The sequence below is a fragment of the Suncus etruscus genome, chromosome 1 (genome assembly GCF_024139225.1).
Source record: "Suncus etruscus isolate mSunEtr1 chromosome 1, mSunEtr1.pri.cur, whole genome shotgun sequence".
Taxonomy (NCBI): domain Eukaryota; kingdom Metazoa; phylum Chordata; class Mammalia; order Eulipotyphla; family Soricidae; genus Suncus; species Suncus etruscus.
The window spans coordinates 55,205,206-55,230,643 of NC_064848.1; the positions used below are offsets into that span (position 1 = coordinate 55,205,206).

The 25,438-nt window shown below is 36.1% G+C and overlaps 1 protein-coding gene and 1 pseudogene across 1 annotated transcript in view; both read right to left on the bottom strand.

Moving 5' to 3' along the window:
* The window catches only part of LINGO2 (leucine rich repeat and Ig domain containing 2), a 1,160,605-nt gene that overhangs the window by 64,901 nt on the left and 1,070,266 nt on the right, over positions 1 to 25,438 (bottom strand). The gene's annotated exons all lie outside the window — the stretch shown is intronic.
* Positions 24,934 to 25,242, bottom strand: LOC126005650 (10 kDa heat shock protein, mitochondrial-like; annotated as a pseudogene).

The following is a 25,438-nucleotide window of genomic DNA, read 5'->3' on the forward strand; positions in this document are numbered from 1 at the left end:
GTCTGTTTTATATTAAAGCTATTAAGAATGGATTCAGTAGCCTTCACTTCCTGTCTATCTTCCGAGAGATGTAAACCCCAGTGGCAGCAACATATGAATAGGCCTGTATGTACTGATAAGCAATTATCACTGAAGTAAAAGGAAGAATGATAAGGTCTAGGCCTATGATAGGGCAAAGACATTATGATTTATTTCTACTATTATCTGGAGAGCTTTCCTACCTATGTGGAACTCTTTCTGGGATAAAAATAAGAAAGAAAGAAAAAAGCATAAAGGAAAGATTATATTTCTTTCAAGCATTTATCAATCGAAGAAAACTTAAAACACAACACAAAGTTAATTTTAAATGGAGGAAAAAGCCCCAGAAAACATGTTCCTTCTTAGTATTAAAAGGAGGTAACCCTTACCTAAGATTAAAATAAAATAATCCTTTATGAGAATTTGAAATGGATGATTTGGAGTAGGAATCATAAGAAAATTGCTTTTACAAATAATGTGAAAATGAAAAACTTATAAAATCTATTGAGAGCAAAATGGAAAATTAATAGAAGTGTATAAAATGACTTGCATTAGAACATTAAAATACAGAACATGCATTTAATTCTAGGAACTCAGCATATATATGTATCACATTATCTTTGACTTAATATGTCTGTTTTGATGTCTCATAGAAGAATAAAAGCTCTATTTAGAAAAATTTCCTATAATGTGGTCTCTTTCTCTCTTTGTTTTTGGGCTACTCTTGGCTCTACTCAGGGCTTACTCCTTCCTCTGTACACAGCAATCACTACTGGCAGTGCTTAGTTAATTATATGGGGTGCAAGGTTGGCTTTTTGAAAAGCAAGTATCCTACCTGCTCTATATTGCTCTATTCCCTATCTTTATAAGTTCTTTTTAAAAAACATACCTAAAGTAAAATTTCAAGAAATCAACCAGTTTGGGAATCAACTATGAGATCAATAAATGTTTCAAAAATACTGATAAGATTTCACTGTATCTTTCCAAGTTTCAGAAATACCTTCCACTATAACTAAGAAACAGTGCCCAACAAGTATTTCTGATTGATCAAGTTTAAGGAGTAGTTAACTCATATATTAGGATAATTTAATTTCATTAACTCACTAATTCATTTGTGAAATAATTATTTAATGAACATGTAAAAAGTATTAGTCACTGACCTAAATAAAGGGAATACTGAATATTGGGAATACTAAAGCAAACAAACCTTATTTAGCAATCCCCTGAAGGTTATATAGACATGTCCAACATCTTCTATTAATTAAAATACAAGTAAGCAACTCAGTTAAAAATCAAAAGAAAGAAAAAATATAGAATAGATTTTAGTCTCCGGCTTTGGTATTTCTATGGCACAACTCACAAATGGACTAATAACCAGAAATTTCATCAGTATAGCTCTTTTCTGATTATGGTTAACATTCATTCACAGCATTCACAGAGAGAAGTCTTATGCTCAATGCCTTTTTACCAAATGAACTTTATTGTTGAAATAAGGGACTTTATTATATGTTCTAACACTGCTCCCAGCTTGTAATATCTGTTGGAAGTATTATTCTGCTCTACTTTCAGGAGCGAACTGCAAAGGCAACCAAATATTCTGTAAAAAGTATAAAGAACAGGGGAATAAACCCCAAGAAAGATTATTTTGTAAATGGCAAAACTGATAAAAATGAGACTAACCTCATAACTTTATCAAGCTTTTCAGAATTCTGGAATTATCCTGCAACTATAACATGTGTCCTTAAAAATATATGGTACAGAAAAAAATAATGTATATAATACTATAATCTATATAATACAGTAAAAATGTATAATACTCACCCAAATTATAGAAAATTATAGAAATAACAGAAAACTGTATAATTCTGACTCATTCCTTCTATTAAATTTATACTAGAGTTTCTTCCCAGAAGTAGCCAAGTAAAAAAAAATGAACCACAAATTAATAAAATCAATGTTGAAAATTAAAAGCAATTAACAAAATATTATTAACAATTATAAATGATGTGGTTGAGATAATACAGGGAACTTGGTGCTTGCTTTCCATGGAACTAACACTGGTTCAGTCCACTTACTACCACTCTGAGTGACCTGTATGCACAGAGTCAAAAATCCCCTTGAGCATCCTTGAGCACCTCCCTCCCTCACCTAAAACAGATAAATAGTATGTGAATTCAGAAAGAATTCAGTATTCACTATCCATAAACATAGAGATATAAATACAATATTAAAGAATAGGCCTACAAACGAATTGGAGATAATATCAATGAAAGGCTATGTATTCCAAAGAGAGACAAGCTTTTTAAAATAAAATAAGGGGCTCAAAGCAAGAATACAGTGGGTAGGGCACTTGTCTTGCACACTGCTTACTCAGTTCAATAACAAGCGCCATATATGGGTCCCTGATCTCTGCCAGGAGTAATTCCTGAGTGCAAAAACCAAAAGACAGAGCTAAAACAAAACTATACCTAAAACTAAATAAAAAACAAGAAAAAATATTGTATCCCAAAATATCAAGTATCTAGGAATAAACTTAACAAAAGACCTGGAAATTCTTATATAGTATATTTTATATATATCTTATATATAAACATATATAAATATATATTATATATATAAAATATTTAAGCACCATGATTACAAGCATGATAGTAATTGGATTTCAGTCATAAACAGAACACACCCCTTTACCAGTGCAATATTCTTGGGAATTCTTTATCATGGTAATTTAAAATTTTTTAGAGATAGAAGACCATAAGAAATGAAAAATATACTTTATACCCATACTTGAGGAATAATATATTAAAATTGCAATTCTAATTATATATAAATACATAGATATATGTTTATATATATATACCTATATAATTATATATAAAATTCAGGTGACATTCTTCTAAGGACCTAAAAATTAATAAAAATAAAGTTTGTATGGAATTGGAAGAGATCACAAATAGCCAAAGCCATATTGAAAAATAAAAATGCAAAGGTATCTCATTATTTAATTTGTAACTCTATCATAAAGATATAGTGATCAAAATTGTATGGTACTAGAACATATATACATTTTCTGATCAATGGGTCAGAATCAATTATCCGTGTATAATACCTCGTTAATATGAAGTTACTTTTTCAAAAAGGAACTGAGAATATAAAATGGAGTAAAGATAGCCTCTTCAACAAAAGATGCTGGGAAAACTGGATAATTGTATGTAAAATATTAGCACTTGATCCATATTTCACACCTTATATAAAAGTCAATTCAAAGTGAATGAGATGAGACTTCCCCAGAAACTATAAAGTACATTGAAGAAAATAATAAAAGAACCCTCCAAGATTTGGTCTTCAAAGTAATCTTCAATTAACTGATACCACTGGCAAAGGCAACAAAATAAAAACAAATGGGACTATATCAAGTTAAAGAACTTCTGCATGACAAAAGAAACATGAGCTAAAAATAAAAGACAACTTATTGAATAAAAAAATAGTATTCTCATTCAACACTTTAAATAGGGCTTAATATTTTGTATATATACATATAAGTTATCACAAAGATCATCAAAAAATTTAAAAACTATCAAAAATGAGGAGAAAAATGAACATACATTACTCAGAGGAATACAAGACTATCACTAGTAGGCACATGAAAGAGATCAGTATCACTTATCATTAGGAAAATCCAAATCAAGATTAATAAGACATCATCTCACATCAATGGAAACAACATATCAATAAATAATAGAAACAGGGCCCAAGTGGTGGCCCAAGTGGTAGGGCATCTGCCTTATACACACTAGCCTAGGATGGACCATGGTTCAATCCCCTGGAGTCCCATATGGTCCTCCAAGCCAGGAAGGATTTCTGAGTGTATAACCAGGAGTAACCCCTGAGCACCACCAGGTGTGGCCCCAAAACAACAACAACAATAACAAAATAAAAAAAAATCTGTGCTGGTGGAGATGTGGAGAAAAAGGAACTCTCATTCATTGTTGATGGGAATATTGTCTGGTTCAATTCCTGTGAAAAATGATATGGAGAGTTCTCAGTAAACTTAGAATTGTGCTGCTACATGACCAAGCTATTTCATATTGGGTGTTTATCATCAGGACTTAAAAGCATTCATGCAGGGAGACCTGGCTGGCTGACATTGCGCCTGAACTGCTACTATGCTATCCTTCCAAGATGGAGCTCTTTCAGTACCTTGGAAAGTACTAAGGGAAAAAAAAAATCTAACCCCATTAAAAAGTGGGAAAAGAAATAAACAGACATTTCCTCAAAGAAATGCAGATGGCTAAAATGCATATGAAAAAGTGCTCCACATCATTAATCTTCAGGAAGATGCAAATCAGAACAATAATGAAGTATCATCTTATGCTAGAGAGAGTGGCACACATCACAAAGAACAAAAACAATCAGTGCTGGTGTGGATGTGGGGAAAAAGAAACTCATTCACTGCTGGTGAGAATGCCATCTAGTCCAGCCTTTATAGAAAATAATATGGAGATGCTTCAAAAAAACCCCTGGAAATTGAGCTTCCAAATGATCCAGCAATATTGCTCCTAGAAATATAACCTAGGAACACAAAAGCACAATACAAAATATGCTCTCTGCTCTCTTAAGTTCATTGTAGCACTTTTTACAAAAGCCAAAGTCTCCAAACAACCAAATAACAGATGAGTGGCTAAAGGAATTATATTATATCTACACAATGGAATATTATGCAACTGTTAGGAAAAATAAAGTCATGTAATTTGCTTATACATGGGTGGACATGCAGAATATTATGCTAAGTAAAATGAGTCATAGGGAAAGGGATAGGCATAGAATAGTCTCTCACATCTGTGGGATTTAACAAAAATAAAAGACAGTATGGTAATTCTCATTACCAGAGATAACAGAGATGAGAGTTGGAAGAACCAGCCAATAATATGAAGCTTACCACAAAGAGCATTAACTGACAACTACTATGACCATGGTAGTGGAGAGATAATTAGAATGCCTTTCATTTTTTTTCTTTTTTTCCCTTTTCTTTGGTTTCTGGGCCACACCTGGCGGTGCTCAGGGGTTACTCCTGGCTGTGTGCTCAGAAATAGCTCCTGGCAGGCATGGGGGGGGGGCATATGGGACACCGGGACTCAAACCAACCACCTTTGGTCCTGAATTGGCTGCTTGCAAGGCAAACACGGCTGTGCTATCTCTCTGGGCCCTAGAATGCCTTTCTTAAAATCAGACAGGATGTGGGGAGGAGAGAAATGGAGAACATTGGTCTAGGAAAGTTACACTGGTGAAGGATAGTATACATTCGATGACTAAAACCCAACTATGAAAATTTCTGTAACCACTATCCTTAAATAAAAAAATTATTAAAAAGAATTATTCATGTAAAAAAAAACGTATGCACAATGTTATTCATTGCTGCACTTAGTACAGTAGGTAAAATATGGACTCAACCTAGGTGTTCAATGACAGATTAATGGGCTATGAAGAGGTGTTTTATATACATATGGACTACTATGAAGCTGAAGGGATAATGAAATCATGCAGTTTTGCTGCAATTTGGTCAGAAGATATGTTGAGTAACATAGGCTAGAAGAACTACAAACACAGGATGATTCACACTTATCTGTGGTATATAAATAACAAAATGGGGAAAATATATATAGTAAATGAAAAATGCCTAGATCATCCTTGACTCTAGGATCTAGAGAGGCAACAGAAAAATATATAATCAAGGAGGCAAAGAATGGAGCCAGAGCAATGGTGCAGCAGTTGGGCATTTGCCTTGCCTGTGCTAGCCTTGGATGAACTGTGGTTCAATCCTCAGGTGTCCCATATGGTCCCCTGAGCCAGGAGAGATTTCTGAGTGCAGAGCCAGGAGTAAGCCCTGAGCATCACTGGGTGTGGCCCAAAAACAAAACCAAAAAAAAAAAATAAAGATGTAAAGAAGTTGAGAAAGGGTAGTAATGGGGGAATACAGGGGTCTGGGCTTCAATTATATTGGTGATAGAGACTGGATAGCTATACATTCAAAGCAGAGGCTCAACAACACTGAAAACATGACATCTAAGCTGCAACCAGTGTGCCTGTCAAGGTGGGGGTGATGGTGTTGGATGATGGAGTATGGAAATATAAGTGATGAGAGTTGACACTATTATTTGGATTGGTGTTGAAATATTATATGCTTAAAATTCAGCTATCAATAACTGTAAATTATGGTTGTTTAACTGAAATTTTTTTAATTTAAAAATCCAGCATTAAAATAACAACAAACAGAATAGGTATTTTGCATGTATACTTACATATAATATGACAATATTTCATTTGTAGTAATATTAAGAAGAATAAAGTACTTAGGAATACACTTTAAGAACAAAAATGAAAACAACAAAGTATTATTAAAAGAAGTTAATGACAATCTAAATTAACATAAAAATCCTACATTCACGAGTTGGAATATTTAATATTGTTAAGATAGCCATAAGTCCCAAATTATCCACATATTGTGCAATACCTATCAAAATTCCAGTTGCCTCTGGAAAAATAAAGATGCTTATATTAAAATACATATTCAATGAAAATTTCTACAAAGAGCAAAAACAATCTTAAAAGTTGATCAAAGTAGAAGACTCAATTTCAAAATCTTCTAAAAGTAATCACAGTCAAGATAAGAATTACTTAAATATCAGAGTCAAGAATTACTATGGTAGACAGTTAAATGAAAAATAATTGAGGTCCCTAAAATAAATTATTACATTTATAGTTATTGATTTTTGATAGAATGCTGAGACAGTTTAAAGGGGAAACAATAGTTTAAAAATTATTCTGGTAGAGTGGGATATCCACAAGTTAAAGAATAAATCCATATTTTACAGTAGAAAAAAATACAAACCTATTTTTATATTACTAATGTAGTATACACCTACTTTCAGTATTAAACTATAAAAATTTTTGAAGAAAAAATGTTTATGATCAAGGGTCAAGTAAATTCTTCTTAGATATAATACCAACAAAAATATTGTAAAGGAGGAAAAAAGATGTTTAAGTCTATCAATATAAAAAATTCTAAAGACCCCAAAGAAAGTTCAAATAACTAAAAAATACTGTAAATTATATATCTAATAATTTAATTCAATCTTGACTGTATAAAAACTCTTACAAAATAACTATATATAAATTAACTAGTTTAAAATAGGTGACACATTTGAAAATACATCTCTAAGAAAATACAAAAATTACTATCTTCTATAATTCTATAAACCAATGTCACTCAATAAAATAAAAAATGATAACTAAATATTTTTTTAAAAAATTCAGTATTAGCACCAGAAAAGGAAAATTACAACACAATGAAGTTCCATTGCATTCCCTTTAGAATGGCTATAATAATAAAAAAAAATAAAAACAATATAGTGCTGTCAATGATTCTTTCTCTTGAAAATCTTGAACATTGTTGTTCAGAATATAAAATTGTATAATGTCTTTGGAAAGCATGTTGATAATTCCTTAAAACATTGCTATGGTTACAGTTATTTACCATGTGATTCAAAATTCCATTCCTAGTTATATACCCAAGAGAAATGACAATATAGTCACACAAAAAAACCCATGTGTGAATTCCACAGTACTGATATTTATAAAGAAAAAGTAAAAAACAAGCAACCAAATAACCATAAATTGGTGAAAAAATAAAATATGCCCATAAAACAGATTATATTGACAATAAAAACAGTGAAACATACCTTTACATGTATCTAATTAGATATACCTAAATAAATAATACTTTATATATATATTTCTAAATAGATATATCCAAATACATGTTACAATATGGTTATTCTAATAAATATGACATCAGAAAACAGTCATAAAGACAATAATAATGCTATCTATGTAAAATATCTACAATGGCAGAAAGTGGATTGATTATACATGACTAGGTATTGAGGCATGGAGTAAATCAGATGGTAACAGCTGAAGAATATGAGTTACTATGGGGAGGGGTGGTAATGAAAAATATTTTAATTGTGATGATGACTGCACTTTTTTGTGCATACTCTAAAATTGTTGAGGACTTGAATATTACTTGCTGAAACATTGTCCTAAGATATTCAAAGTTAGATATAATTGATCTGTAGGGAGCTAATTTATTTAGATTATAAAAGGAAGAAGGAAGAAAAACTGCTGCCTATAAGCTGACTACAGATTCCACACTCATCTTCAGCTCAGTTTCTTCACCAATATCATGAAGCATATCATTCTCCCCTCCAGCTTCAGAATATTGTTGAGAGATATCTTACACGGAATCTCAATTTGTAATGCAGATTAAAAATAAGCCAGTTTTCCTGAATAAAACAGGTGTGGAAGTTCTAGATTTTACTTGGGGAAGGGTGTTTTGAATAAATCACTAACTAGTTCTAAAACTAAACTAGTTCTGTGACAACCACTAAGCGTCAAGAACACTGGGATTTTCTAGAACATTTTAAAGCAATATAAATAAGCTCAAAGGTCCCTTCTGACATTGGCAGTATAGTAGCCCCATGATCCCCACCATCAAGGTTAGCCCTCATGCATGTGTGAACAATGATTCTAGGAAGAGAATGATGACTTTTCAAATGATCTGGGAAATAGGGATTAGAGTAAGATGTCCTGAAAGCAAATAAGGAATAAGATAAGCAGTGGGTGGATTTTGTTGACATGAAACAACAAAAACAAAACTATCAGCATTTGAATTCACAAGAAATAAATTGACTGGAAATAGATTGGTTTAGCAAAATTCCTTTATAGGTGCTTTGGGAATAAAAGGTGAGGTCTTAAAGGTGTGCCAGAGAAAAAAACAACAAATACAGTATAAATTGTGTGCCAGAGGAAAGAAAACAAATACAGTATAAATTGAGATACTGGAGGACAGAAATGTGGGCACCTGGAGGTATAGGCAAGAATAAAATTCTCAACATGCAAACATGGAAGTTTAAGAAGTTGTTGAATTACTATAATGAAAAACCTTACACTCTCAACTCTTAAGTTTACTGTGCAAATACAAATATTTTGTGATTTAATAGTAAAAGATCAGAGTGAGGCTATTTAGGTCATTTTTTTCATTTCTATTTAAAGTCAAGGAACTTAATTCTCTGCATATAATGGTTAGGCTTTTCATAACCATGAACATTGTAGAGTTCTTTATGTACTATTGTCTTACTGGAGAGCTAAATTCTCTTTTGATGTCAGAAGTATGAGGAAGATTCTGGCTAAGCACTGCTGATTTATTACCAGCAGGAGCTATAGCCTTAGAAGAATACATGTTGTAGTGGACAAACAACAAGAAATTGAGGGCATGAACTCAGATCCAAGACAGCTCATTTGTACCAACTACTGCCCCACAGGTCCAGAGGAATGTAGGTTTTATTTGGCAAGAAGGCTTTCCAGGAAAGTCACAAATATGATCAGAAGAGTATGATGTACATTCTCTCTTGTTGGTACTAAAACACCCAACCTTATTAAAAAATGAGGAGAAGAGATGAATAGTCTTTTTCAGAGAAGAAATACAATTGGTCAAAAGGCAAAGGGGATAAATATTCTGCATCACTAATCATCAGAGAGAAGCAAATCAAAACAACACTGAGATATTATCTCACATCACAAAGACTGGCCACAAAAAGAGCAAAGACAACCAGTATTGGTATGAATGCAGGAAGAAAGGGACTTTCATTTACTGTTGTGAGAATTTCAAATGTCTGCAGGTCTAGCTTTGTGAAAACAATATGGGGATTCCTAAAAACAAATATAAGCACTGAGTTTTCATTTAACTCAATAATCCCACTTCTTATACCCCAAGGACCCAAAATCAAAACAGAGAAATAGCATTTGCATTCCTATGTTCTTTGCGGCAATATTCTAATTCCAGAAGCAACCCAAGTATTCAAGAATAGATGGCTGGTTAAAAAAACTATGCTACATAAGCACAATAGAATCGTACTGGGCCATAAGAAAAGATAGTCTTGATTTGCTACTTCATGGTGGAATCTGGATAGTATTATGCTGAGTGAAGTTAGCAGGAGAAAGACTATGGAATGATATTTTTCATACGTCTGATATAAAGTTACATAATGGTAGAATAACAAATACCCCAAAACAATGGAAAGAAAAAGCATGAGAACTATTGAGAGAATGATGATTAGACACTGGGTCAGTAGTGACCATGTTTTTAGTGACATTTATCTTCCAGTTCTGAACTTATTTACATTATTCTTATTTTTAAACTCTTTTTTATGTTCATTTCAGTTCCTCTTTTCTTTTGTTGCAAATTTGAATAGGAAGAGAGAACATTCTCTAGAACACATTCCCAGTACCAGTAATTAGAATAAAGTCAGAAAGAAGCTCCAAAAAAAAAAAAAAAAAAAAGCTAGCTTGCTTGTCTGTCATACTCAAAGAAATATGTCATTATTAGATTAGTTGCTAATTTCTCTATTCAAGAATAAGCAAACAATCAATTTAGGAATTATATTATACAAGAATTTTGGCTTGGTTCTTTATCATTATTTGAATCATTATCAAATGAACCTGTCCATAAATGAAGATGGGTAAATGTAAACAAAGACTGACAGTCATTTTAATTTTAGTTCTTAACTTGTATTCATTTGGGGGAATTGCCCAAATGATGTTTAGGGCATCTCAGGAACCCTTCTAATAATTCTCAGTCAACTGGGTCTGTCTTCAATGCAAGGGTGGTAGGAATGTTGCACTGGTGAAAGTGGGGGGTGTTCTAATAGGTATATTTGTTTTCCATTTCAAAAGCCTTGCTTTATGATCATCTTCTAACATACTAATAGGAATAAAAAGCACATAAAATTTTAGATCTATTTATTAAATCTAAATATTTATTTATTGCATTTATTCCTTTATCATCTTAGTACTGGAGAAAATAAGATTATACGTGCTTTTAAAATTTTTAGGTAAAAGCACATATCAAGAAAAAGAATGAGGCATTCAGACTTAGAGAAGTAATACAGTGGGTATGGCATATAGCCTTGCATAAGTCAACCCAGGTTTGATCCCTGGCAACCCATATGTTCCCTGAGCACCACCAGTGCAGATCCAGGAGTATAACCTAAGTATTTCTTCATGTACCTCACTTTTAAAATGGGGCAACATTTTCAGTTTTCTTTTAATTTCTTGAAAGAACTGGAGCTATTTAAATCGCTAAAGTGAAGTGGTATATACCCTGGCAATTCTTCATGAGATTTCTGCAATACTTTTTTTTATACCTTAACATCTCACAATCCCTATATAAATAATAATTTCTATTATGTAAGCCTTTTTTTACTACAATTGAACAGAATATGGTCACCACTAAGAATTATAACATGTTAATGTATAGGCTTTGTTTAATCATTCTTAGAGAAAACTGAACCCAGTGGGTGTGCTTGAGCACTTGGAAAATTAAATTATTCTTTAAAATTAGCCTATTGAGCTAGAAGAAAATAAAAGACACTCACCAAAGTAGAAAAATGTGACAACTTCTAATGACTAATGGGTATTTAATTATAATTGCATTATGGTCTCTTGATAGAAGTGCAAGTTAATGTTTTGATAATTCCTGCCACAGCTCAGTTAGACTTCATACATGTGAAGAAAACTAGACTAAAGCATCAGAATATTATCCAACGGCACTCAAGTATCTTGAATTAGATAATAATGGCATTCTTCAACATCAGACCCTTAGCAAATGCTTGTAGTATAAGAAATGACAAGCAGATTGAAACTTACATACTGAAATATAACTAAAGAATTTATATCAGAATGTAAAATTCAAAAATAACAAGGTTACATTTATTTTATAATTTTACCTATAGACATTCTTCTGATTATGAATAATACTGCTATAAATATGTATTATATTTACTAATATTAATATTTTATTTTATTTATATAAATATAGCATTTATATTTTATTAACTTGTATTTTTGTTTATCTAGAACAAACTCTTAAACATTTGACTATTAGGCCGCATGATCATTTATTTTTATATATTTATATAAAATCTGTGTAGGATAATATTCATATAATATATAAAAATATAGATAGAGTCATTGAGTTGAAATTTTAATTAGATTTAAATGTTAATACAAAGGTGCATAAATTGTGCACATGGTTTTAGAATAACACTGACATTTTAAATTAAAACATATATTGTACAATCAAAATTCTAAATAGAAAAAATCATTCATTAAAAACTGAGGATTTCTATGGCCCATTGTTTTTCACACTAGAAAAATTTTTAATAGTTCTATTACTTTTTTTTTATTTTTATTTTGATCATAGTGGCTTACATATCTTTCACATTAGTATTTTAGGCACATATTTACATTGAATCAGGGAAATACCCACTACAATTTTGTTCTCCCCCCCCTTCCCTATTCCCTTTCTGCAACCCATATTCTCCACCATCACCTCCCAGGCTGCTAGAGGAGGAGGTTCCCTCTTTGTCTAGCTCACTATCAGTGATCATACATCTGTTTGGTCCTGGTGTCCTCCCTTGTTTCTCCCTCTATTTGAGAGGCTAACCTAGATAAATCGAGTTATATGGTTTTGTTTGAGGGAAAGAAAGGCAATAGAATGGGGTAAATATTAAGCAAAAAAATTGTTAAATAAATAAATAAATAAATTAATAAAAATATGCTGAAAATGGGCGGAGTCCTTCTGGTGGTTATCAGCCTCAGTTTGAGAGAGGACATGAAAAAGGAAATTGAAACACCATAACAATACAAAAATAAATGTCAAATTAAATATCCAGTGAGCCCTACAGCAATAAAGAGAAGCACCACACAATATTCTCGGTTCTGAATTCAAATCATGCTGGAATGCAAAAAGAAAGAGAAAGATAAGATAAAATAATATAAAATACAAAAGGAGACATCAACTTCAATATCTATACCAAAATAAAGACGTCAAAAAAACCAATCAATCAATCAATATATATGTGGAAAAATGATTATTTTGTGCTTTTTTCTCTTTTTTTCCCCCTGCATAGGCACAGTAATTATTGGGGATATTGTAGAGGGAATTCACTTGGCTTAGGAGATACAGGGTTTCTCCATCCCTGTTAAGAATTAACTCTTCTAAAAGAATCAGAGATCCTCTTCATGAAACGGTAGAGGTTCTAAAGAGAATAGTTTTCTTTAAGTAAGCAGAATAAGGAATGAAAATATGTACTTTTGGAAGTAATAACAGTGACAAAATTGGAATGTTTGACTCTTTTCCATTCTGACAACTACTACTAGTTTCAGGCTCCCTAGACTAAAGGTAGGATGAGAAATGAGATATAGAAGAATGTATGGAAGACTTCTAGAGCTAAGATAGAGTGACCTAAACACATGGACACTGAGATATCAAACATTAGGGAGATATGGTAATACCCATTTTACCTCAGATTCCCAAAAATAATCCTATACAGAGGGCACTGAAAAGATTAAATTAATATCAAGAATAACACAATACAGAGGTATAGTGACTGAAAACCCTAAACAAGAAAGGGGAAAATGAGAAATTTGTAGAGAACAAATCATATGCTCTGGAACAACTAATAGGTTAATGAGTAAAGAAGTGAAATTGAAGAAAATTACCTGGCAATAAAGGAAAATGAAGGCACATTTTACCAGAAATGTGTGGAGTACAGCAATAATAGTGCCAAAAGGAAACTTGAAAGGGCCTTTCTCAAGAAAAAGGAGATTAAAAAATTTAAATATGTAAGTTCCTACTAACATATCTATTAAAAACATTTTAAAAACATGTAAATAGATAGAAAAATATAATAATAAAAAAGAAAACAAACCTCAATAGGACCAAAAACATATTAAGAAAGAGATAGAGACAAATCTTTAACCAGACTCACAAATTTAGAGAAAACAAATCACACAAAAGTGGCAAAGAATCACACAAAGGAGATTAAAAAATTTAAATATGTAAGTTCCTACTAACATATCTATTAAAAACATTTTAAAAACATGTAAATAGATAGAAAAATATAATAATAAAAAAGAAAACAAACCTCAATAGGACCAAAAACATATTAAGAAAGAGATAGAGACAAATCTTTAACCAGACTCACAAATTTAGAGAAAACAAATCACACAAAAGTGGCAAAGAATCACACAAAGGAGATTAAAAAATTTAAATATGTAAGTTCCTACTAACATATCTATTAAAAACATTTTAAAAACATGTAAATAGATAGAAAAATATAATAATAAAAAAGAAAACAAACCTCAATAGGACCAAAAACATATTAAGAAAGAGATAGAGACAAATCTTTAACCAGACTCACAAATTTAGAGAAAACAAATCACACAAAAGTGGCAAAGAAGTTACAGCAGATATTAAATATAGAGGATTTCTAATCTATGTATAACAGAGTAGTCTGAAGAATTATATATCCCTACAACTTGGACAATATATTGATTGAAATGGGCACATTGTTGGAAATATACACTGTTCAGAGACTGAATCAGAATGAAACATAAAGTTTGAACTTGTAATTATGAATTACAAAAATACAATGATAATCAAATCACCTCCCCCACATAAAATCCCTCAAGCCCAGAACAAGATAATTGACTCTACTACAGAAAAAGTAGTAAGATTGAATGGGGGCTGAAAGGATGAGGGCACTTTGTTTGCATACAGGAGGCCTAAGTTAAATATTCAGCATTGCATGGTCCCACATGCACCACTTGCAGTGACAATCCCCACCTCCAAACACCTGCTGAAGGGTAGCTATCAAAGAACAATGGTCATTGCTCTCTCCCCACCCCCCCACCCCCCGAAAAGATGTTTCTGGAAGAAAAACAGAAATATATCAATGTAATATAACTGAGAGCCCAGAAATAAAAGCTATAGTTATATGAACAACTAATTTGTAACCAAGGAGTCCATTCTGACTTTCCAAGAGTTTATTGCAGGAAATGGAGCTTGATGTTAATTCTGAGTGATCACCTGCTCTTCCTGATTCCAACTTTCTTTTCCTCTGCACTCTGGCAAATGTCTATATATGATAATCTCAAGGTAATTGCTTTAAGTTTCAAGTGGGACCTAAACTTACATTAAAACTGGCACTAGTTACAATGGTAAGGGTTGGCACTTCCCAATTAGAGGGGGATATAATGGAGGTACCATGACCAAACAGTTGAAAGATCACTAAGTAGTAAGCTAGGCACAGAGGGTACCACTCATTCTAGCAGCCCCGGGGGGGGGGGGGGGGGGGCAGGATGGGAGCGGAGGTGGAGGGAGGACAATTCGGTGGTGGGAATTCCCCTGATTCAATATTAATATGTACCTAAAATATTGCTGTGAACGATATGCAAGCCACTATGATTAAAATAAAAATTATAATTAAAAAATAAAAAAAACAATGGTGAGGGTTGGGTGTTAATCTGAACACATATTGCCATTATCTCTAAGGCAGGGGTCTCAAACTCAATTTACCTGGGGGCCGCAGGAGGCAAAGTCGGAGTGAGGCAGGGCCGCATAAGGGATTTCGCTTACCGAATATTCGCAATAAAAAATCGCATTAGTAAGAAAAAAATCGCATTAAACATTTGCATACCCCGAACGGAACTGCTCGGGGTATGCGAATATTTAATGCGATTTTTTCTTACTAATGCGATTTTTATTGCGATATTCGGTAAGCGAATAATCGTGAATACTGCGATATTTGAAGGCCGGCCGCGGGCCACAAAATGTTGTACGGAGGGCCACAAAAGGCCCGTGGGCCGCAAGTTTGAGACCCCTGCTCTAAGGTTTATTAAGTTCCACCACTTCCAAACATTTTGAATTACAGCATAAGTTGTAAACATTTTATTCTCTAGCTACTTTAATGACTTAAAAGTGTCTAATTTTTAGATGTGTTATCTCTAACTACAAAGGAGAGCCTGACTTGCATCTGGCAGATAATCTAGTCAGAGGAAGAACTATTGTTCTGGTAAATACAAGAAAATAGTTTATTGGAATTAGGAGAATTTTTGAGCTTCACAGTATATACAATTTTTTTTTTTTTTTTATTTTTTTATTATTTTTTTTTTTATTTAAACACCTTGATTACATACATGATTGTGTTTGGGTTTCAGTCATAAAAGGAACACCACCCATCACCAGTGCAACATTCCCATCACCCAAGTCCCAAATCACCCTCCTCCCCACCCAACCCCCGCCTGTACCCTAAACAGGCTCTACATTTCCCTCATACATTCTCAATATTAGGACAGTTCAAAATGTAGTTATTTCTCTAACTAAACTCATCACTCTTTGTGGTGAGCTTCCTGAGGTGAGCTGGAACTTCCAGCTCTTTTCTCTTTTGTGTCTGAAAATTATTATTACAAGGGTGTCTTTCATTTTTCTTAAAACCCATAGATGAGTGAGACCATTCTGCGTTTTTCTCTCTCTCTCTGACTTATTTCACTCAGCATAATAGATTCCATGTACATCCATGTATAGGAAAATTTCATGACTTCATCTCTCCTGACAGCTGCATAATATTCCATTGTGTATATGTACCACAGTTTCTTTAGCCATTCATCTGTTGAAGGGCATCTTGGTTGTTTCCAGAGTCTTGCTATGGTAAATAGTGCTGCAATGAATATAGGTGTAAGGAAGGGGTTTTTGTATTGTATTTTTGTGTTCCTAGGGTATATTCCTAGGAGTGGTATAGCTGGATCGTATGGGAGCTCGATTTCCAGTTTTTGGAGGAATCTCCATATCGCTTTCCATAAAGGTTGAACTAGACAGCATTCCCACCAGCAGTGGATAAGAGTTCCTTTCTCTCCACATCCCCGCCAACACTGTTTATTCTCATTCTTTGTGATGTGTGCCATTCTCTGGGGTGTGAGGTGGTATCTCATCGTTGTTTTGATTTGCATCTCCCTGATGATTAGTGATGTGGAACATTTTTTCATGTGTCTTTTGGCCATGCGTATTTCTTCTTTGTCAAAGTGTCTGTTCATTTCTTCTCCCCATTTTTTGATGGGGTTAGATGTTTTTTTCTTGTAAAGTTCTGTCAGTGCCTTGTATATTTTGGAGATTAGCCCCTTATCTGATGGGTATTGGGTGAATAGTTTCTCCCACTCAGTGGGTGGCTCTTGTATCCTGGGCACTATTTCCTTTGAGGTGCAGAAGCTTCTCAGCTTAATATATTCCCATCTGTTAATCTCTGCTTTCACTTGCTTGGAGAGTGCAGTTTCCTCCTTGAAGATGCCTGTAATGTCCTGTAGTGTTTTGCCTATGTGCTGTTCTATATATCTTATGGTTTTGGGGCTGATATCGAGGTCTTTAATCCATTTGGATTTTACCTTTGTACATGATGTTAGCTGGGGGTCTAAGTTTAATTTTTTGCAAGTGGCTATCCAATTGTGCCAACACCACTTGTTGAAGAGGCTTTCCCTGCTCCATTTAGGATTTCCTGCTCCTTTATCAAAAATTAGATGGTTGTATCTCTGGGGAACATTTTCTGAGTATTCAAGCCTATTCCACTGATCTGAGGACCTATCCTTATTCCAATACCATGCTGTTTTGATAACTGTTGCTTTGTAGTACAGTTTAAAGTTGGGAAAAGTAATTCCTCCCATATTCTTTTTCCCAATGATTGCTTTAGCTATTCGAGGGTGTTTATTGTTCCAAATGAATTTCAAAAGTGTCTGATCCACTTCTTTGAAGAATGTCATGGGTATCTTTAGAGGGATGGCATTAAATCTGTATAATGCCTTGGGGAGTATTGACATTTTGATGATGTTAATCCTGCCAATCCATGAGCAGGGTATGTGTTTCCATTTCCGTGTGTCCTCTCTTATTTCTTGGAGCAGAGTTTTATAGTTTTCTTTGTATAGGTCCTTCACATATTTAGTCAAGTTGATTCCAAGATATTTGAGTTTGTGTGGTACTATTGTGAATGGGGTTGTTTTCTTAATGTCCATTTCTTCTTTATTACTGTTGGTGTATAGAAAGGCCATTGATTTTTGTGTGTTAATTTTGTAGCCTGCCACCTTGCTATATGAGTCTATTGTTTCTAGAAGCTTTTTGATAGAGTCTTTAGGGTTTTCTAAGTAGAGTATCATGTCATCTGCAAACAGTGAGAGCTTGACTTCTTCCTTTCCTATCTGGATTCCCTTGATATCCTTTTCTTGCCTAATCGCTATAGCAAGTACTTCCAGTGCTATGTTGAATAGGAGTGGTGAGAGAGGACAGCCTTGTCTTGTGCCAGAATTTAGAGGGAAGGCTTTCAGTTTTTCTCCATTGAGGATAATATTTGCCACTGGCTTGTGGTAGATGGCCTTCACTATATTGAGAAAGGTTCCCTCCATTCCCATCTTGCTGAGAGTTTTGATCAAGAATGGGTGTTGGACCTTATCAAATGCTTTCTCTGCATCTATTGATATGATCATGTGGTTTTTATTTTTCTTGTTATTGATGTTGTGTATTATGTTGATAGATTTACGGATGTTAAACCAGCCTTGCATTCCTGGGATGAAACCTACTTGATCGTAGTGGATGATCTTCTTAATGAGGCATTGAATCCTATTTGCCAGGATTTTGTTGAGGATCTTTGCATCTGCATTCATCAGTGATATTGGTCTGTAATTTTCTTTTTTGGTAGCGTCTCTGTCTGGTTTAGGTATCAAGGTGATGTTGGCTTCATAAAAGCTATTTGGAAGTGTTTCTGTTTGTTCAATTTCATGAAAGAGTCTTGCCAAGATTGGCAGTAGTTCCTCTTGGAAAGTTTGATAGAATTCATTAGTGAATCCATCTGGACCTGGGCTTTTGTTTTTCGGCAGACATTTGATTACTGTTTTAATTTCATCAATGGTGATGGGGGTGTTTAGATATGCTACATCCTCTTCCTTCAACCGTGGAAGATTATAAGAGTCCAAGAATTTATCCATTTCTTCCAGGTTCTCATTTTTAGTGGCGTAGAGTTTTTCAAAGTAGTTTCTGATTACCCTTTGAATCTCTGTCATATCAGTAGTGATCTCTCCTTTTTCATTCCTGATACGAGTTATCAAGTTTCTCTCTCTCTCTTTCTTTGTTAGGTTTGCCAGTGGTCTATCAATCTTGTTTATTTTTTCAAAGAACCAACTTCTGCTTTCGTTGATCTTTCGGATTGTTTTTTGAGTTTCCACTTCGTTGATTTCTGCTCTCAGCTTTGTTATTTCCTTCTGTCTTCCTGTTCTTGGGTCCTTTTGTTGAGCATTTTCTAGTTCTATTAGCTGTGTCATTAAGCTACTCAGGTAAGCTCCTTCTTCCTTCCTGATGTGTGCTTGCAAAGCTATAAATTTTCCTCTCAGTACTGCTTTTGCTGTGTCCCATAAGTTCTGAGAGTTTGTGTCTTTATTGTCATTTGTTTCCAGGAACCTTTTTATTTCCTCCTTGATTTCATCTCGGACCCACTGGTTATTGAGCATGAGGCTGTTTAACTTCCAGGTGTTAAAGTGTTTCTTCTGAGTCCCTTTGGAGTTCACAAATAATTTCAGAGCCTTGTGGTCAGCGAAGGTAGTCTGCAAAATTTCTATCCTCTTGATCTTATGGAGGTATGTTTTATGTGCCAGCATGTAGTCTATCCTGGAGAATGTCCCATGTACATTGGAGAAGAATGTGTATCCAGGTTTCTGGGGATGGAGTGTCCTATATATATCCACTAGGCCTCTTTCTTCCATTTCTCTCCTCAGGTCTAGTATATTCTTGTTGGGTTTCAGTCTGGTTGACCTGTCCAGTGTTGACAAAGCCGTGTTTAGGTCCCCCACAATTATTGTGTTGTTGTTGATATTATTTTTCAGATTTGTCAGCAGTTGTATTAAATATTTTGCTGGCCCCTCATTCGGTGCATATATGTTTAGGAGAGTGAATTCTTCCTGCTCTACGTACCCCTTGATTAATATAAAATGTCCGTCTTTGTCCCTTACAACCTTCCTGAGTATAAAGTTTGCATTATCTGATATTAGTATGGCCACTCCAGCTTTTTTATGGGTGTTGTTTGCTTGGATAACTTTTCTCCAGCCTTTTATTTTGAGTCTATGTTTGTTCTGACTATTCAGGTGCGTTTCTTGTAGGCAGCAGAAGGTTGGATTGAGTTTTTTGATCCATTTAGCCACTCTGTGTCTCTTAACTGGTGCATTTAGTCCATTGACGTTGAGAGAAAGAATTGTCCTGGGATTTAACGCCATCTTTATTTCAAAATTTGGTGTGTCTTTTGGGTAGTCTTGTCTTAGATTAGGTCTTTCAGTTTTTCTCTTAAGACTGGTTTTGTGTCTGTGAAGTTTCTGAGCTGTTTTTTGTCTGTGAAACCATGTATTCTTCCATCAAACCGGAAAGTGAGTTTTGCTGGGTATAGTATTCTGGGTGAAGCATTCATTTCATTCAGTCTTGTCACAATATCCCACCACTGCTTTCTGGCATTGAGCGTTTCTGGTGACAGGTCTGCTGTAAATCTCAGGGAAGCTTGCTTGAACATGATTTCCCCTTTTGATCTTGCTGTTTTCAGAATTCTGTCTCTATCTGTGGGATTTGTCATTGTGACTAGGATGTGTCTTGGGGTGGTTTTTCTGGGGTCTCTTTTGGTTGGTACTCTTCGGGCATGCAGGATTTGATCACATATATTCTTTAGCTCTGGAAGTTTCTCTTTAATGATGTTCTTGACCATTGATTCTTCCTGGAAATTTTCTTCCTGGGTCTCTGGGACTCCAATGATTCTTAAGTTGTTTCTGTTGATCTTATCATAGACTTCTATTTTCGTCTGTTCCCATTCTTTGACTAATTTTTCCATTGTCTGCTCATTTGCTTTAAGTTTTTTGTCCAATCTCTCCTGCTGTATGGAATTGTTATGTATCTCATCTTCCACAGCACCAAGTCTATTCTCAGCTTCTGATACCCTGTCCCAGAGCTTATCCATTTTGTCATTCACTTCATTTACTGAGTTTTTCAGGCCTGTTAGTTGACATGTTATTTCAGTTTGGAGTTTTGTCATTTCTGCCTTCATATTTTCTTGGTTCTTATTAGTGTTCTGTTCAACTCGATCCATGGTTTCTTGGAGTCTGTTGAGCACCTTCCATATTGCTAGTCTAAAGTCCTTATCTGAGAGGTTGATTAGTTGTTCAGTCATTATCTGGTCCTCAGAATTGTCATCTTCATTCTCTATGTCTGATGCTGGCCTGCGCTGTTTCCCCATTGTCACATTTGTATTGTGGGTTTTTCTACGTGTTGTAGTGGTATTCATTGTCTATATGATGTAGGCAGCACACTCCTCTGGCTCCTCCCTTTCTGGATGGGCTGACTTGCCTCTAAGGGAGGGGAGTCCTCCGTGGATGAAGCCTCACACTGGGTCAAATCTTAGGCCCGAGCATGTAACAGAGAAGACAGTCCAGAGAGAAATGTTTGCTTCTGTGATATAGCGCCGTTCTTAGTGTGATTTTTCCTTCTTGTTGCAATGGAGTTCTTTCCTTAGAAAGAGTGCACGGCCGCGTAGCGAAGCGGAGCGGCCGTGCTCCTCTGAGCCTCTTTTTGCCCCACTCGCAAGAGTTTCACGCAAGAGGACAGTAGACAGACATAGACAGGTCACACTCACAGTCTTTCACAGCTGAGCCCCACTGGGCCGGTGTACTTTCGCGGATTTTCCCCGCCTGGTGTCACACACAGGGAGCCAGCTTTTGCAAAGGATAGCCGGTTTTTATGCTCTGAAGTCCCTCCCTGAAAATGGCGTCTGGGCGAGCGAGGTTTCTGGAGGCTCTTTTTGCCCCACTCGCAAGAGTTTCACGCAAGAGGACAGTAGACAGACATAGACAGGTCACACTCACAGTCTTTCACAGCTGAGCCCCACTGGGCCGGTGTACTTTCGCGGATTTTCCCCGCCTGGTGTCACACACAGGGAGCCAGCTTTTGCAAAGGATAGCCGGTTTTTATGCTCTGAAGTCCCTCCCTGAAAATGGCGTCTGGGCGAGCGAGGTTTCTGGAGGCTCTTTTTGCCCCACTCGCAAGAGTTTCACGCAAGAGGACAGTAGACAGACATAGACAGGTCACACTCACAGTCTTTCACAGCTGAGCCCCACTGGGCCGGTGTACTTTCGCGGATTTTCCCCGCCTGGTGTCACACACAGGGAGCCAGCTTTTGCAAAGGATAGCCGGTTTTTATGCTCTGAAGTCCCTCCCTGAAAATGGCGTCTGGGCGAGCGAGGTTTCTGGAGGCTCTTTTTGCCCCACTCGCAAGAGTTTCACGCAAGAGGACAGTAGACAGACATAGACAGGTCACACTCACAGTCTTTCACAGCTGAGCCCCACTGGGCCGGTGTACTTTCGCGGATTTTCCCCGCCTGGTGTCACACACAGGGAGCCAGCTTTTGCAAAGGATAGCCGGTTTTTATGCTCTGAAGTCCCTCCCTGAAAATGGCGTCTGGGCGAGCGAGGTTTCTGGAGGCTCTTTTTGCCCCACTCGCAAGAGTTTCACGCAAGAGGACAGTAGACAGACATAGACAGGTCACACTCACAGTCTTTCACAGCTGAGCCCCACTGGGCCGGTGTACTTTCGCGGATTTTCCCCGCCTGGTGTCACACACAGGGAGCCAGCTTTTGCAAAGGATAGCCGGTTTTTATGCTCTGAAGTCCCTCCCTGAAAATGGCGTCTGGGCGAGCGAGGTTTCTGGAGGCTCTTTTTGCCCCACTCGCAAGAGTTTCACGCAAGAGGACAGTAGACAGACATAGACAGGTCACACTCACAGTCTTTCACAGCTGAGCCCCACTGGGCCGGTGTACTTTCGCGGATTTTCCCCGCCTGGTGTCACACACAGGGAGCCAGCTTTTGCAAAGGATAGCCGGTTTTTATGCTCTGAAGTCCCTCCCTGAAAATGGCGTCTGGGCGAGCGAGGTTTCTGGAGGCTCTTTTTGCCCCACTCGCAAGAGTTTCACGCAAGAGGACAGTAGACAGACATAGACAGGTCACACTCACAGTCTTTCACAGCTGAGCCCCACTGGGCCGGTGTACTTTCGCGGATTTTCCCCGCCTGGTGTCACACACAGGGAGCCAGCTTTTGCAAAGGATAGCCGGTTTTTATGCTCTGAAGTCCCTCCCTGAAAATGGCGTCTGGGCGAGCGAGGTTTCTGGAGGCTCTTTTTGCCCCACTCGCAAGAGTTTCACGCAAGAGGACAGTAGACAGACATAGACAGGTCACACTCACAGTCTTTCACAGCTGAGCCCCACTGGGCCGGTGTACTTTCGCGGATTTTCCCCGCCTGGTGTCACACACAGGGAGCCAGCTTTTGCAAAGGATAGCCGGTTTTTATGCTCTGAAGTCCCTCCCTGAAAATGGCGTCTGGGCGAGCGAGGTTTCTGGAGGCTCTTTTTGCCCCACTCGCAAGAGTTTCACGCAAGAGGACAGTAGACAGACATAGACAGGTCACACTCACAGTCTTTCACAGCTGAGCCCCACTGGGCCGGTGTACTTTCGCGGATTTTCCCCGCCTGGTGTCACACACAGGGAGCCAGCTTTTGCAAAGGATAGCCGGTTTTTATGCTCTGAAGTCCCTCCCTGAAAATGGCGTCTGGGCGAGCGAGGTTTCTGGAGGCTCTTTTTGCCCCACTCGCAAGAGTTTCACGCAAGAGGACAGTAGACAGACATAGACAGGTCACACTCACAGTCTTTCACAGCTGAGCCCCACTGGGCCGGTGTACTTTCGCGGATTTTCCCCGCCTGGTGTCACACACAGGGAGCCAGCTTTTGCAAAGGATAGCCGGTTTTTATGCTCTGAAGTCCCTCCCTGAAAATGGCGTCTGGGCGAGCGAGGTTTCTGGAGGCTCTTTTTGCCCCACTCGCAAGAGTTTCACGCAAGAGGACAGTAGACAGACATAGACAGGTCACACTCACAGTCTTTCACAGCTGAGCCCCACTGGGCCGGTGTACTTTCGCGGATTTTCCCCGCCTGGTGTCACACACAGGGAGCCAGCTTTTGCAAAGGATAGCCGGTTTTTATGCTCTGAAGTCCCTCCCTGAAAATGGCGTCTGGGCGAGCGAGGTTTCTGGAGGCTCTTTTTGCCCCACTCGCAAGAGTTGCACGCAAGAGGACAGTAGACAGACATAGACAGGTCACACTCACAGTCTTTCACAGCTGAGCCCCACTGGGCCGGTGTACTTTCGCGGATTTTCCCCGCCTGGTGTCACACACAGGGAGCCAGCTTTTGCAAAGGATAGCCGGCTTTTATGCTCTGAAGTCCCTCCCTGAAAAAATCAGTATATACAATTTTAAACTTGTAAGCTTAGAAATTTAAACTTATATTTTAATGTAAATTTAAAATATGAATTTAAGTATAAATTAAATTAAAAGATTAAACTTAATTTGATTAGTTAACAAATTTAAATTGATAAACTTAAATTTTAGCCTCTAACTTTATATACAATAAGTTTACCATAATAAACACTATCATTGGGTAAAATATATAGAAGTAAAAAAAAGCAACATAATGTTGATTTTGTTATTAACTTACTCTGATGGAATAAACTCATCAATAATTAAATTAAAGACAATTGAAAACATTGATGATGGAAATGTTGCACTGGTGATGGGGGAAGTGTTCTTTACATGACTCAAACCCAACTACAATCATATTTGTAATTAAGGTGTTTAAATAAAGATATTAATAAAAACATTTTTAGAAATAAAGTTATAGTATCTAATATAATTTTGTTCTTGAAATTTGTAGTGTTGAACTGTTATTTCTGACATTTGTACTTGTGTCTTCTCTCTCTCCTTTTCATGAACCTAACTAGGATCAATATTATAGATATTTAAAATAATATAATTTTGGGTATTTTTTTAAATTTTGGATAGCATTCATTTATTATAAAATTATCTACATGATGAAAGGTTTTAGTACCATTTCAAGTGTGGTGTTTTCAGTTTATATACTTTACAAGAATGTCCCCATCTCTAAACAAGAAATAATCCTTGTTATCTATAACCACTTTGGTGCCTCCATATTCTGGTAGAAGAACTTTGTCTCCAACTTTTACACTTACATATTAAATCTCTCTACTCTTCCCTTTGGAGCTCAATCCAACAGCAATCACCATAGCTTGCAATATCTTGCCTTGAGCTTTTGCTGGAAGCATAATGCTTCCTTTGGTTACAGTCTTAGCTGCACTCCTTTCAACTAATACATGATCAAAGAGCGGAATAAATTTTCTAATTTTCTGTCCTGCCATTATGCTGACTCTGCACCCTACCTGTCAAACCTAGAGACCCCATAATATAATTTGTTTCTTTTTTATTTAAACTTTAAAATTTATTTTTAATATTATCTTTTGATATGTCAGGCTTAAATTTATGTTTCTGTAGTTGCCTGTGGTGGGAACTAATTACAAATTTTTGTCAGACATTTTTTATTTAATAAATAAATTT